Here is a 15103-nt window from a genome sequence, read left to right as displayed (position 1 = left end):
TACCAGATTTTTAGGACATTAACTTCCTAGACTTACTTTGCAAGTTCTTAGTACCTTATAAAGTGCCTGGTAGATCACTTTTTGGAGTTGCGCCATCCATTGGTCATAGATTTCTGATGTTAAAAAATGACCATTTCAGATCCCCACTTGAAACCCCACAGCCAAGAAGAAGGGGAGTGAGTGGAGAGCGTCTCATACGTTGAGAAATCCCCATCCGTTTTATGGGCACGGATCAATTTAGTGTATTTGTCTTTTTAGAAATAACTGCTAAGCATCTATTGAACTAGTTAAAAAAAATTTTTTTTACATTTATTTATTTTTGATAGACAGAGAGAGACAGAGTACAAGTGGGGGAGGAGCAGAGAGAGAAAAGGAGACACAGAATCCAAAGCAGGCTCCAGGCTCCGAGCTGTCAGCACAGAGCCCAACGCGGGGCTCGAACTCACAAACCGCAGGATCATGACCTGAGTGGAAGTCAAACGCTTAATCGACAGAGCCACCCAGGTGCCCCTGAACTAGTTTTAAAAATTATCAATAGGCCAACAAGATATTCTTCAATAAATGCTAATAAGTACACTTAAAAACATAATTCCCCCTCAGGGTGCCTGGGTGGCTCAGTCGGTTACGCGTCCAACTCTTGATTTCGGCTCAGGTTGTGATCTCAGGTTTGAGCCCCATGTCGGGCTCTATGCTGACAGCTCAGAGCCTGGAGCCTGTTTTAGATTCTGTGTCTCCCTCTCTCTGTCCCTCCCCTGCTCACACTCTACTCTGTCTCTCAAAAATAAAATAAACATTAAAAACTTACAAACAACAACATAATTCCCCCTTAAGGTCAACTGAAGGGAAGCATTTAAGCGTGAATGAAGTGGGAAGACCAGATTCAGGGAAAGAGAAATAGGAAATGTCCCTTCTTGCTTCTAGTTGGAAGAAAATCCCCCGGGAGCCCAGTTGTGGAGACAAAGGGAGAGGGAGCCTTGGAGACAGGAGGACTCGGTCCCTGCAGGAAGTGGGAGGGGAATGCCAGCTGGAGAAAGCCAGGCTTCCCCATACCTAACCCTCCCTGGTTCTCTGGGGCTGTGGTTATCAAGGACCACAGGTGAGGCCCGTGACCTCTGAGTGGCTGGGTTCGAAGCCACTTCCACCCCCGAGTCCATATATGAACTTGGCAAGTTCCCTGTGTCTTGGGCCTCAGTTTCCTCACCGTGGTGCCTAGCTCAGATGAGCAATCTGTATGGAAAACACTTAGTTTCTGGGGCGCCTGGGTGGCGCAGTCGGTTAAGCGTCCGACTTCAGCCAGGTCACGATCTCGCGGTCCGGGAGTTCGAGCCCCGCGTCGGGCTCTGGGCTGATGGCTCAGAGCCTGGAGCCTGTTTCCGATTCTGTGTCTCCCTCTCTCTCTGCCCCTCCCCCGTTCATGCTCTGTCTCTCTCTGTCCCAAAAATAAATAAACATTGAAAAAAAAAAAAAAAAGAAAACACTTACTTTCTGGCACACTGAAGGTAGTTGTTACTCCCAGCTTGACACCGGGAAGGACAGTAAGCATGCTGTACCTAGCCCGACCACCTCATTTACAAAATTTTTACTGCAGCATAATAAACATACAGAAAACTGAAAATACCCGACGCGTACAGCTTGGTGCCTTTTCACAAACAGAATACACCTTCCTAGGGGCACGTGGCTGGCTCAGTCAGTGGAGCGTGTGACTATTCATCTCGGGGTTGCAGGTTCAAGCCCCACTTCAGGTGTAGAGATTGCTTAAAAATAAAATCTTGAAAAAAATATACCTTTATAATCAGCATCCAGATCAAGAAACAGAACAGGATGAGCATCTCAGAGCCCCCTTGTGTCCCCTTCCAGTGATTACCTGCCCCACCGACATCCGAAAGCACAGATTACTTGTGCCTCGTTTTCTTTTTCTTTTAATTATGGAAAAGGAATCCTGCAGTATATATACTCTTTGTGCCTGGCTGTCTTTGCTCAACATTATTTATGAGTTTCATCCATGTTGTGTGGCATATAGTTGTAGATTATTCATTCCTATTACTGTTAGCATAGCACTGTAGACACAACTCATTTATCCATTCTACTGGTGGTGGGGGATCAAATACTCCTTCATTATTTTGATTGAACTGTCTTACACACATCTTTTGGTAAACATATCTTCCTATTTCCGTTGATAATGTATCCAGCAGTGGGGTTACTGGGTGCGCAGATGCCTAGCTTTGGATATAGTCAACCAGTCTTCCAGCGTGTGGGGGCAATTTCCATTCCCACCTGCAAGGGAGGAGAGTTCCAGGTGTTCCACATCCTCCCAACATATAGTATTGACCACCTTTTCCATCTGATGGTCCTGGAAGCTATGTAGTAGGCATCGCACTCTGGTTTTAAATTTCATTTCCTGACGGCTAAGGATGTTGACTGCCTCTCCATATGCCTGTTGGCCATTGGCGATCTGTTTCGGTGAATGCCCTGTCACGTCTGCCCACTGGTTAAGACAAACTGAGTCTTAGAGAGGAGGGGACTTGCCCCAGGTTGTCCGTGTTACCGAAGAAACTGAGACTCGGTGAGGTTATGAGACTCGCCTAAGGTCTCACAGTAAGAGAAGAGCAGAGCCTGAAAGCTGGGCCTGATGACTCCAGGCTGATTTAAATTGTACATGAGGCCACCAGTCATATAAAATATTTGGTAATTTTTTTTTAATGATCTGAGCGCTGCTTGGGCATTTAAAAAAAGTTTATTTTTGAGAGAGAGAGAGAGAGAAAGAGAGTGCAGGGGAGCGGCCGAGAGAGAGGGACAGAGGACCCTGAAGCAGTAGTTATAGCTAAGTATCAGTGTTGGAAAGAAAGGGTATGCCATTGCTCCTCCGTCCTCCCTCCCCCTCCTCCTTCCTTCCTGCCAGACTTGTACTGAGCACCCATTCTGTGCCAACTGTTTTGGATGGTGGAAATTTAAGTCAAATGAGTTCCCAGACACAGGGTAGGTTACAGTCTGTGTATTCCTATCTTTTCTGTGATCATGGTGGTTTGTGGAGACAAAAAGAAGACAACCCATGGGGCACCTGGGTGGCTCAGTCTGTTAAGCGACAGACTGGCTCGGCTCACGATCTCATGGCTCGTGAGTTTGAGCCTTGCCTCTGGCTCTTGTGTTGACAGCTCAGAGCCTAGAGACCGCTTCCGATTCTGTGACTCCCTCTCTCTCTGCCCCTCCTCTGCTCACTCTCTGTTTCTCTCTCTCTATTTCTCTCTCAAAAATAAACATTAAAAAAAAAGTAAAAAGGACCCTTTATTTTCCCTCTGCCACTTACCAGCTATGCAATCTGAGGCGAGTTTCCTCAAATGTCTAAGCCTCCAAGAGGCACATATATGCTCTTAGTAATTGTTAAGGTTCTTCTTGCCAGTGTAGAGATTGGCTTATGTAGGTAACCGAGGGGTTGGACCAAGGCCCAACCTTGGGATTTTTTTTTTTAACGTTTTTGTTTATTCTTGAAGGAGAGAGAGACAGAACATGAGCAGGGGAGGAGCAGAGAAAGGGGGAGACATAGAATTTGAAGCAGGCTCCAGGCTCTAAGCTGTCAGCACAGAGCCCAATGCGGGGCTCGAACTCACGACCTGTGAGATCATGACCTGAGCCGAAGTCAGACCCTGAACCTACTGAGCCACCCAGGCGCCCCTTAAAGATTTTGTTTTTAAGTAATCTCTACACCCCATGTGGGGCTCAAATTTAAAACCCTGAGATCAGGAGTCACAGGCTCTAATAACTGAGCCAGCCGGGCACCCTGGGGACTGCATTTTCAATAAGTGCTCTTTTTTTTTTTTTTTTTTAAGTTTTATTTATTTAAGTAACTTCTACACCCCATGTGGGGCTGGAACTCATGACCTTGAGATCAAGAGTCAGCATGCTCCTCTGGGCCAGCCAGGCACCCCAATAAATGCTCTCCCGGGCAGCTGCTGATTACACAGTGCTCATCCTTTGCGAGATTTACTCTGGCCAAGAACACAGGGGGCGGGAGAGGACAGTAGACAGTCCACACAAAAGAGCTGAGTGGACAATCTTGTAAAATTATTTATTTTACAAAATCGATTCCCTTCTTGTGAGTCATTTTCTTTCATGTGTAGTTAATACATTTACAAAAGGAGCTGCTGTTCTCTTTGCTTCTATTTTCTTAAAAAAAAAATTTTTTTTTAACATTCATTCATTTTTGAGAGACAGAGACAGAGAGAGAGCGAGACAGACAGACAGACAGAGTGTGGTTGGGGAAGGGGCAGAGAGAGAGGGAGAGAAAACATCCAAAGCAGGTTCCAGGCTCTGAGCTGTCAGCACAGAGCCGGACGCGGGGCTCAAACTCATGAACTGCGAGATCATGACCTGAGCTGAAGTCAGATGCTCAACTGACTGAGCCACCCAGGCACCCTGTCTTTACTTGTAAATAACCTGCAGATCCTAAGGCAAAAGGGGCCGGGTCTGGGGGACAGTTAGGCTGCACTTTGAGAGCGCCACAGTCATGAGGTCCCAAATTACCACCAATGTGCAGGAAGGTTTCAAAGTAACCATCAAAAGGCCAGTTTCTTCCCTTTTTAAAAGGTCTTTTCCTTCACAAATGCATTTTTTTCTAAGGGGTTCTGGGGTGGCACAGGGGGCTCTTTTCGGTACATCATCATTTGTGGCTCTAAGTCACTCTAAGTTCTCAGGGATTCAGAATACTTAGTTCCTATGAATGGGGCACTTGGGCGCCTTGGTTAAGCGGCTGTCTGACCTCAGCCCAGGTCTTGATCCTACATACAGTTCATGAGTTCAAGCCCTGCATCAGGCTCCGCACTGACAGTGCAGAGACTGCTTCGAATTTTCTCTCCCTCTCTCTCTCCCTCTGCCCCTCCTCGGCTTGCGCTCTCTCTCTTTCAAAATAAATAAACTTAAAAATTAAAAAAAAAAAAAAAAAGAGTACAGTACTAAGTACCATCGAAGGAAACTAACCAACTCCTCCTGGAGCCTAAAAATCCCCACTCACATCTAAGCAAGATTCTGATGGAATCTTCTTAAAGACATCAAAACAAAGTTCAAGCACATCTCTGGTGTATAGTGTACAGTTTCAGTAATATTGGTGAATAGAGCCCATAGCAGTCATTCAAGAGATACCACAAAAATACCGCGTCTTGTCTGATAAATTCACAAGGTGTCTTAATAAAAATACCTTAGGGGCGCCTGGGTGGCTCAGTCGGTTGAGCGTCCGACTTCGGCCGTCATGACTTCAGGTCATGATCTCACAGTTGGTGGGTTCGGGCCCCGCATCAGGCTCTGTTCTGACTGCTTGCTCAGAGCCTGGAGCCTGCTTCCGATTCTGTCTCCTTCTCTCTCTGCCCCTCCCCCGCTCACGCTTTGTCTCACTCTGTTTCTCAAAAATAAATAAAATGTAAAATAAATAAATAAATAAATAAATAAATAAATAAATAAATACAAATACCTTATTCTTGAGTCACACTTCTAAATCTTTCAAAACATTTTAAATCTTTAAGCTTATTTATTTATTTAAAGATTTTATTTTTAATTTTTTTTAATTTAATGTTTGTTTATTTTAGAGACAGAGAAAGACAGAGGGTGAGCAGGGAGGGGCAGAGAGAGGGAGACAGAATCCAAAGCAGACTCCAGGCTCTGAGCTGTCAGCACAGAGCCTGATGCAGGGCTCAAACCCATGAACCCTGAGATCCTGACCTGAGCCGAAGTCGGAAGCTTAACAAATTGAGCCATCCAGGCGCCCCAAAAGATTTTATTTTTAAGTAATCTCTACACCCAACGTGGGGGCTTGAACTCACAACCCTGAGATGAAGAGTTGCACGGTCCACCGACTGAGCCAGCCAGATGGCCCTCAGCCTTTTTTTAATCGGGAAAATATACATTACGCCGAATTTACCATTAAAGCATTTGGTTTAGTGGCAAGAGATATAGCCACAATATTAAGGAACCATCTCCTCTATCTGGTTCCAGAACGTTTTCATCCTCTCACGCAGAGACCCTGCACCCATTAAGTAGTTACCATCCATCCCCACTGCCTGTACATTAACAGCCACTGGTCGGCTTCCTCTGCACATTTGTCTTCCCTGGATATTTCCTATAAATGGCATCATATAAAACACGGCCTTTCTTTCTTGCTTAGCTTCTTTCTCATGTAATGTTTTCATTGTGTTCATCCATGTTTTAGCAGGTGTTAGTACTTCACTGCTTCTCATGGCTGATTAATACCCACCGTAGGGAGAGCCCACATTTTGGTTATCCATTCCTCAGTCGATGGACATCCGGGTTCTTTCCACACTTTTGCGATTGTGAATAATGCTGCCGTACACATTCGCGTAAGAGTTTTTGTTTGCACGCCTGTCTTCAGTTCTCTTCAGTATGTAAGTAGGGGTGGGATTACTGGCTCACGTGGTAATTCCATGTTTAAGTTGTTAAGGAATCCTAGAGTATTCTGCACCCTTGTACATTTCCCACCAGCAACGCTGAGGGCTCCGATTTTTCCACATCCTTACCAACAATTTTTATTATTACTGTTTTTTTTTTAAATTTTTAATGTTTATTTATTTTTGAGAGAGAGAGAGAGACAGAGACAGAGAGAGACAGAGCATGAGTGAGGGAGGGGCAGAGAGAGAGGGAGACACAGAATCCCAAGCAGGCTGTAAGCTCTGAACTGTCAGCACAGCGCCCGACGCTGGGCTCCAACCCACAAACCGTGAGATCCTGACCTGAGCCGAAATCGAACCCTTAACCGACTGAGCCACCCAGGAGCCCCTGTTATTACTGTTTTCAAATTAAAACCAATTAGTCGGTGTAAAATGTATCTCATTGTGGTTTTGATTTGTATTTCCCTAATCGCTAATGATATTAAACATCTTTTCATGTGCCTGTTGGCCATTCGTAGGTCTTTGGAGAAATGTGCATGTAAGCCTTTCGCTCACTTTTTAATTGGGTTGTCTTTTGTTGTTGAATTTTAAGAGTTCTTTGTATATTCAAAACACATACCCTCCTCCTCCCCCTTTTTTTGTACATTAAAATAAACATATACTCCAAAGACTCCTCCCTCCCTTCCTTTGCGCAATTACTGAGCACCAGCTGTGTGCCAAGTGCTATCCTAGCATCTGGAAATGCAACAGGAAGACCCTGGCTGGGCCTGGGAGAGGAGCTCGGGTGAGTGAAAGTCCCAGACAGGTGCGCACCTGGTGCAACAAAGTGTAGAAAATGCCACGGCTTTCTTGTCAGCCGTTTCTGTATGAAGCAACACTCTCCTTAGCACGGATGTCATTTGGAATTCGGGCTGGAAATAAATAGGCTATTGATGTCACTTCTGCCATGCTTGTTCTATACAGATCTGGTTTGTGTTTTACAAAGGTCTTGCCAGGCATTTATAACTCCCAGGGTGTGGCAGACATTATTAACATAGAAGCTAATGTTATTTGCGAGATATGTTCAAAGGATCAGAGTTACTTGTTTTCCTGAGATGAATGGTGATTGGTTTTTTTTGCCCTTACGAACTTGCTAGCTTTGGGTTGCCTGGGTGGCTCATTTGGCTAAGCATCCGCCTTCGGCTCAGGTCATGATCTCACGGTTCGTGATTTCGAGCCCCGCGTTGGGCTCTGTGATGACAGCTCAGGGCCCGGAGCCTGCTGGGGTTCCGGGGACCCCTGGGTGGCTCAGTCGGTTAAGCTTCGGACTCTTGATTTCGACTCAGATCATGATCTCATGGTTTGTGAGTTCAACTTCTACTTGGGGCTCCATGCTGACACTGCAGAGCCTGCCTGGGGTTCTCTCTCTCTCTCTGCCTCTCCACTGCTTGTGCTCTCGGTCTCTCTCTCTCTCTCAAAATAAATAAAAGCTTTAAAAATATATATATATATATACATATGTGGCGCCTGGGTGGCTCAGTCAGTTAAGCGTCCGACTTCGGCTCGGGTCATGATCTCACGGTTCGTGGGTTCGAGCCCCGCATCGGGCTCTGTGCTGACAGCTCGGAGCCCGGAACCTGCTTCCGATTCTGTGTCTCCCCCTCTCTCTGCCCCTCCCCTGCTCATACTCTCTCTCAAAAATAAATAATGAAGATTTTTTAAAATTTAAAATAAACATTAAAAAAATTTAAAAATTAAATATAAATAGAATTTCTAACATTTTCTTCCTGCACATCCTTATCACATCTTACACTTCCTCCCAGACTAAATCCTGACACATTGCTTTTCTCTGCCGGGGCGGCCAGATCCTCTAGCAGGCAAGGCCTCACCTTAATCCCTTAGCACCTGCTACCTTTTGTCTGGAGTCATTGCTTCTTCCGTCTGGGAGAGCCTGCCCATTTCTTTCTCTCTGTCTCTCGCTCTCTTTCTCTGCCAATTCATCCACATATCTTGGGGATCTTGTACCTCTCACACTGGAATATGTTGGCACTCAATCAACCGCCATTAAATGATCGAACTACCTTTTCACCTTTTGGTGCGTCTCATATGGTCGTATTCTCCGGTGTTTGGGGTTGGTTCTATTTTTCCACAACCTTTTCAGAAATTTGGATAACGAGTCTGAGGCAACACCACACTAAAAAAGAAGTTGTTCATAACTTTTGTGAAGCAATAGAAGCAATTTTTTTTCCCCTTTCAGGTCATCACAGACGTATCAGCTCAATAAAAATCAACTACTTAGAGGGGCGCCTGGGTGGCGCAGTCGGTTAAGCGTGCGACTTCAGCCAGGTCACGATCTCGCGGTCTGTGAGTTCGAGCCCCGCGTCGGGCTCTGGGCTGATGGCTCAGAGCCTGGAGCCTGTTTCCAATTCTGTGTCTCCCTGTCTCTCTGCCCCTCCCCCGTTCATGCTCTGTCTCTCTCTGTCCCAAAAATAAATAAAAAACGTTGAAAAAAAATTAAAAAAAAATCAACTACTTAGAAAAATGGCCACACAGTTGAATGTCGCCGTGGGAAATTGCTCTAAGTTTTCCGACTGCCTTCAATTTGTTCGCCACCCCTTTCAGAAACGGCACCATTCCGTGGACCACGCCAGCCTGCTTTGCTCCCCTCGGAGACGTGGATTTAGAGTCTTGGCCTTGAAATTGGAAGTGCAGGTCAGTCCTGTGACCTGGTAATCCTACTTGTAGGACTTTATCCTACAGCTACACTTTTATGAAATGTCACAGATGAGGTTATCTATTGTGACACACTTTGCAACAGCAAAAGATTGGAGATAATCCAAGTGTCCTGCAATGGGGCTATTAAGCAGCTGTAAACAAAAGAATGAGGGCCCTCTGTCCCTATTGACACAGAGGGAGCGCTGGGGCACCTAGAACCTGCTCTCAGGGGTGTTAGAAAGTGGAGAAAATAATGGCATGCATTTGTGTTTGCTTCTATTTGTATGAAGAGTCGAGAAACCGGAAGCTAATACAAAGGGTTGCCCTTGGTAGGGGATGCCGACTGGATGGCTTTGGGGCAGGAGGAAGAGTTCTTGGGGTGTACTTTTAAATTTGCTTTGACTTGTAAACGAGGCAAAGTATTAACTATTTACAAAACAAAAAGAAGTTGCTTGGGAGTGAAAGTGTGTCGGAGAGGAAAGTAGTTCTATAGAGTTGTCAAAAAAGAAAGAAAGAAAAAGAAAAAAGAAATAAAGAGCTACCTGCTGTATACAATTGGATGACTTCCAAAGTTCCTTCAAATATCTCACTCTTCGGAAATTAAGAAGAAAATTGGAACTGTTTTTTTCCACAATCTGCCCAGTAGGGCACTGGGCTACCTCTCTGGATTAATGACAAGTTTCCTTTAGAAAACTAACATACGTGGGAAGGTGTTACCAACGCTTGTTCAAGGACCAGAAGAAGGCCAGCTCAGAATGAAGTTCCTAACATATAACCCAGCCCAACTGTGCTTTGCTTCCTGACCTCCAAGGGGCAGACGAGAAAACTCTAGGGTGGTCATGAGTAGGGCCAGAGTGGGAACACTTTCTGAGCTATCTGAGCACCACTTCAACTGTTAAAAAGTTGCCTTTTCCGGGCGCCTGGGTGGCTCAGTCGGTTAAGCATCCGACTTCGGCTCAGGTCATGATCTCACAGTTTGTGAGTTCGGGCCTCGCATCCGGCCCTGTGCTGACAGCTCGGAGCCTGGAGCCTGTTTCGGATTCTGTGTCTCCCTCTCTCTCTGCCCCTCTCATGCCCATGCTCTGTCTTTCTCTGTCTCTCAATAATAAATAAACGTTAAAAAATTAAAAAAAAAAAGTTGCCTGTTCTAAATAAAATTTACTCCAGCAGATCCCAGTAGTAAAACAGTTGCCTTTAAAAAAAAAAAATGTTTGATTTATTTCTGAAAGAGAGAAACAGAGTATGAGTGGGGTTGGGGCAGAGAGAGAGACACACACAGAATCCGAAGCAGGCTCCAGGCTCTGAGCTGTCAGCACAGAGCCTGACGATGGGGGCTTGACCTCGTGAGACACGAGATCATGACCTGAGGCCGAAGTCGGAAGCCACCCAGGCACCCCAAAACAGTTGCCTTTTGAATTGGCACTTCTCTAGCTTTCTAAGTACAAGACTGATTTACTTAGATTTCAGTAGTAATCTGCAGAAGAGGGAAGATTCAAAGCCAGGTGATGATGGTGAAGTTTTGTGAAAGAACCTTTACTCATTATTGTAAATAAAAATATTAATGCCCCCGTGGTTTGAGCCACTGGGTAGGTTAGAAGTAGGTAGATCTTTTAGTGTCACATCTATTAGAGGTCTTCAGGATGACCCATTTTACAAGACGGATAAGTGAGCAGTGGGATCTCAGGTTACCCAGGCAAGGAGTGGAGTCAGGATTGACTTCTAGATGCTCTGACTTCAAATAAAAGTTATCCAAGTTTTGGCACTCAGAGTTAGCCTTCATGGAATCAATAAAAAAATCATTGCAAAATACACTGAGCTTATTAGGATCTGGATAGATAAGGATGTAAATATTTAACTAGCACTTGAGATTTCTCTTATTTTTTTAAGTCATGAGCAATGCAAATAATTTCCAACATAAGTGGCTGCAAACTCACTACTTGGATTTTTTTGTAAAAAAAAAAAAAAAAATTGACTTTAACCTTGAACTTTCTTACTTGGAATTCCTTCTTCTGATTGTCTCAAGTGTGGAACTTGATAGGGTGGGAAACCTGGCTTCTTGGCTCGTCCATTACCTATTGCTTGTCACATTGGCTGGGGCCTTTACCTTGGAGTCTTGGATTTGTCTTTAAAAGTATTAGATCACATGTTTAAAGCTCTTCAGCTCTAAAGTCTACTATGCATTTATGTCTCTAATTCATAATTTCAAAATACTACATTTATTATGCTTCAACATTGAGGATTAGCTGACTTTTCACCTCCACGAGACGAGTCTCTTTTTAAACACTCGCGATTGAGCTGATTTAAATAGCCTTCTCCTCTAGCTGGGTAAGCCCAAGTGACTGGTTGGCCTCTATCCCCCTTCTGGTATTTTCCATTCTTTTTCTACTCAGACTTCCAGGCACACGGTACACTCCAGCTATAGTCACCAGATCCCAGAGTCCTCGGAGGCTCCCTTCCTGGATCCAGTTCTGTCCCCATGAGATTTGGGGATGTCATGGCCCATGCTAAGGGCTGGTCTACCTCCTCCTCTCCAGCACTCAACAGTATAAACTTACTGCACCCAATGACATTCCTCCAGCACTTAGATAATGGACAATAATGGTTTGAAGTGTCCTCTTTTTCTCAACCCCAGCTTCCAGGGCTGTCATCTGCAATGCCGTTCCTAGTCTGAGAGTGAGGAGGGCTTTGGGCCACCGGGGCTTTTGGAATCTCAGGATCATACTCCCGTAATGGCCACTTGCTCTGTCACTAATTCCTGTCCACCGGAAAACAGTGTAGAATAATAATTCCTACTAAGGCACCACGAAGATGGTTTCTGGGAGGCTGTAAAAATCCTGCAAGACAGGTTCAACCTTCAAGAACTTATAGCCTCCATGGGATGATAAGACATAGATAGAGCTAGCAGGTGAAACAGTGACAGCAGGTGGGTGACCACTGTGGCCTTTGTAGCCAGGAAGGGTGTCATGTGGCAGGTGTGGAAGGACAGGAGCTGCAGCTAGATTTTTTTTTTTTTGGTTGCATCTAGACTTCTTAAGTGGAGTTCAGCTGCTGGGGAGAGAAAATAAATACTCCTGGCGGGCAGATCCTCCTATTAGAACCAACATTTTAACTGCAACATTTCTGAATCTCTGCCTATTGTTCCCAGTTCAGACCTAAGTTCAGAACTTTTACCAGCTACTCCTCCCCACCTCTTGTTACCATTTTGCTTACCTTGCTCCTGCCAGATCCCTTCTGGACTTAAGCAGGTTTATTTCAGATTCAAATGTCTGCCCGACCCCCCCCCCCCCCCCCCCCCCCCCCCCCCCCCCCCCCCCCGCCCCCAGCCCAGTGCTGTAGCAGCTGGGAGGACATGTCGTGCAAAGTTGCCAAGTCTTTAGTAGGAAGATATCTTTTTAGGGTAAATGAAAGCTGGAGGGAAGGAAAATTTCTCCTGCTGGGTAAAAATCACCAAACACTTATTTTCTGAGTGTCTTTACCAGTCTTTCTCCTTGGCTGTCAGCTTGGAGTTTTCCTTTTTACTCAAGTCAAGGCCAAGTATATGTAGGCTACACTAATGACAAGTAATAACGAGTTAGACATTGAAGGAAGCAATGATAAGTCAGAGGCCTGCAGAATCCATAAATTGTTTTACTGGGTCCAAATAATTGAGGGTTGCCGATAGGAGAAAATGACTTCTTTCCTCTTTTTGTATAGTTATAGCTCTTTTAGATGGTCAAGGTCGCGAGATTTCAGTTCACTCCTGTTGAAAGAGCACTTCCTGAATTTCTCCTTCCTGAAGTGACCCCTGTGCTCTTGCTTGATGTGAAACCCTCTACAGAAGCAGGCATGTAGGCGCTCAAGGGACTCTGTTGAGTGAACTAATGAAATGAATTTAGGTGTTGGATGGGTCTGTCTCTATATCTCCCAGATTTATGGCTCCTGAATAATTGGTTGAGTCTATGAATAGTTTTAGAGGCTCAAAAACCTTTGTCAAGTATGGTCTGTTTTACATGTTTCTAGACTGTACAAGTAAAAAGCATACAAATAGAGCAGCTCTGTTTCTTGGTTGAAAACAAGCTGCTTTCCAGTCCAGGGCTCCAAGGTCAGGTTATGCTGAAAAATAACTACTAGTGGAAAAACCATAAAATATTATCATGTTGTTTGTAACTATTGCATTTTTTTTCTGATAAGAGAGAAAAGAGATAAAAGCCAGACATTCTCAGGTGTTCTTGAAAATGAATTTTTTTTTTTTTTTTTTTTGGTAAAGAGCATCTTATCTGTGAGTCCAAAGGCAATGCAACATATTTTGAGGTTACACTCAGATCTTGGGTGTCACGTTCCCTTCATGAACTCAGAAACGCCTGACCCTACTTGCCAAGGCAGAGCTGAGGATTCCTGGGCTCTGTAAGAGTTTCCAGAGCTAGGCTTGGCTCTATATACCTGCCCAGGTTTGTGGAGCAGGACCTTGGAGGAAGGATCCCTCTTTGAACTCTAGGGCAGAATGACCTAACTTCCAAGAAATCACACTGTGTTCAGTTTTGTGGAGGGACATCAAAGAACTAAAAGGCAAAGTCCTGCTCTCGGTGAGCTCCAGAGAGCATGTGGCTGTAACAACTGGAGTAAGTGACATTGGTCTAGGGCAGGTGGAGCCAAGGAGGACTGAATCCCTTTTGGTGCCTTGCTCTGGGCATCTGCGGACACGGGCACTGCTGTTTACAGCACTGCCTGTGTCCCACACCATTTTCCAGCCCTGACCACATTAGCTTGGACTTGACTTTCTACTCCGCTAAGGCTAACCTTAGTTGCTTATTTGTGCTGAATGTCTCCCGTGTGCCTCCCTACCCCGTCCACTCTCCACCCTTTCCCACAGAACCGGTGTCCCAGGAGGGTAACCTGCAGAAACTTCCTTAAAGGGCTCCCTAGGTCTCTAGCTTCCTAATATGTTCAGCCCACGGAGAACTCTGGCAAGAGATGAGAGTTTGGACGCCTACCACTCCAGCACCCTCCCAGTGGGGTCACTGATGACCACAGCTCAGGCAGGTGGCCTCTCCTTTCTTTTCTCTCTTTGGGTTTTGGGAACCCCTCCCTGCAGGCCAGGATTCACAAGGGTGCACTGGGCCCAGGTTGCTTTCCACCCTTGTGGTTTACCACTCCACACTTAAATAATTCCTTTAACAAATGCATCTCAGATTTCCAGTTTGGAGCGTGCCATTTGTTTCCAGCTGGGAGCCTGACTGACCACTATGGTTTCACGAAACATGGTGCCGTCCTTTGTCCCTGCCATTGTCTTCCACCACCCACGGAGAAGGGCAGTGGTACACAGGGCTGGGCTGCCTCTCACCCGTGGGATAACCCTGGGTAAGTGGCTTCTCCTCTCCCAGTCTCTGTTTTCCAATATATTACAAAAATTGTGTAGGCTAAGTGATGATGTCCAAGTCCCTTCCGATTCTACTACGAGATAATCCTGGACTGTCCATTTTGAGTTCTGAGTTTTTATCACGGATTGTGCAGGGCGCTGCAGACAAACTTACACGGAGTGCCACGAGGAGGTGGGCCGTGTGTTTACCAGCTGCCGTGATGACTTCTGGGGGTGAGTTCGGAAGCTCACAGGGCTCGAGGGGTCCCGCAGCCGTACCTGAGGCGTAGCTAGGTGGGAGCCCCACAAAAGGCTTTGCGTGGCAAGGAACGGGGGCTCGGCCAAGCAGCGCTGGGCTGGGGATCGAGCCTGTGGTCCATAGCCTCGTGGCTGGGGCCCAGGAGACTCCGCGAGCCCCAAGGGCGCCCAACAGACATTTCATCCTTTCGGGCCTCGTCTTCCCGCCAGCAAAGTGCGGGAGGTGAGAGACCGACTGAAAGGCACGGGCCAGGCCAGCACGGGAAGCGCAGGGAAGCGGCGGCGGCCCAGAACAGTCGCGCCAAGGAGATTCGAGCAGCCTTTCGAACCTGTGGTAGGAGGCGGGGTCCCCGAAGCGCGGCAGTCTGGGGGGCGGGGCGGAGGCCGGGCGCACGGCGATTGGTGCCTAGCCCTCTGCCACCAGCCA

The 15103-nt window shown here is 46.1% G+C and overlaps 1 long non-coding RNA gene across 1 annotated transcript; it reads right to left on the bottom strand.

Moving 5' to 3' along the window:
• Positions 1 to 12690: 12690 nt before the first annotated feature.
• On the bottom strand, positions 12691 to 15059 carry LOC122493352. The gene is made up of 2 exons (XR_006299870.1): positions 14594 to 15059; positions 12691 to 12940 (listed from the first exon to the last, which is right to left on the bottom strand). It is a non-coding gene; the product is annotated as an uncharacterized LOC122493352 (long non-coding RNA).
• Between the last annotated feature and the right edge of the window lie 44 nt (positions 15060 to 15103).

This window comes from Prionailurus bengalensis, chromosome D2, assembly GCF_016509475.1.
Source record: "Prionailurus bengalensis isolate Pbe53 chromosome D2, Fcat_Pben_1.1_paternal_pri, whole genome shotgun sequence".
Lineage (NCBI taxonomy): Eukaryota > Metazoa > Chordata > Mammalia > Carnivora > Felidae > Prionailurus > Prionailurus bengalensis.
The sequence above is the reverse complement of the archived record's forward strand: the minus strand, read 5'-3'. Positions and strand labels throughout refer to the sequence as shown.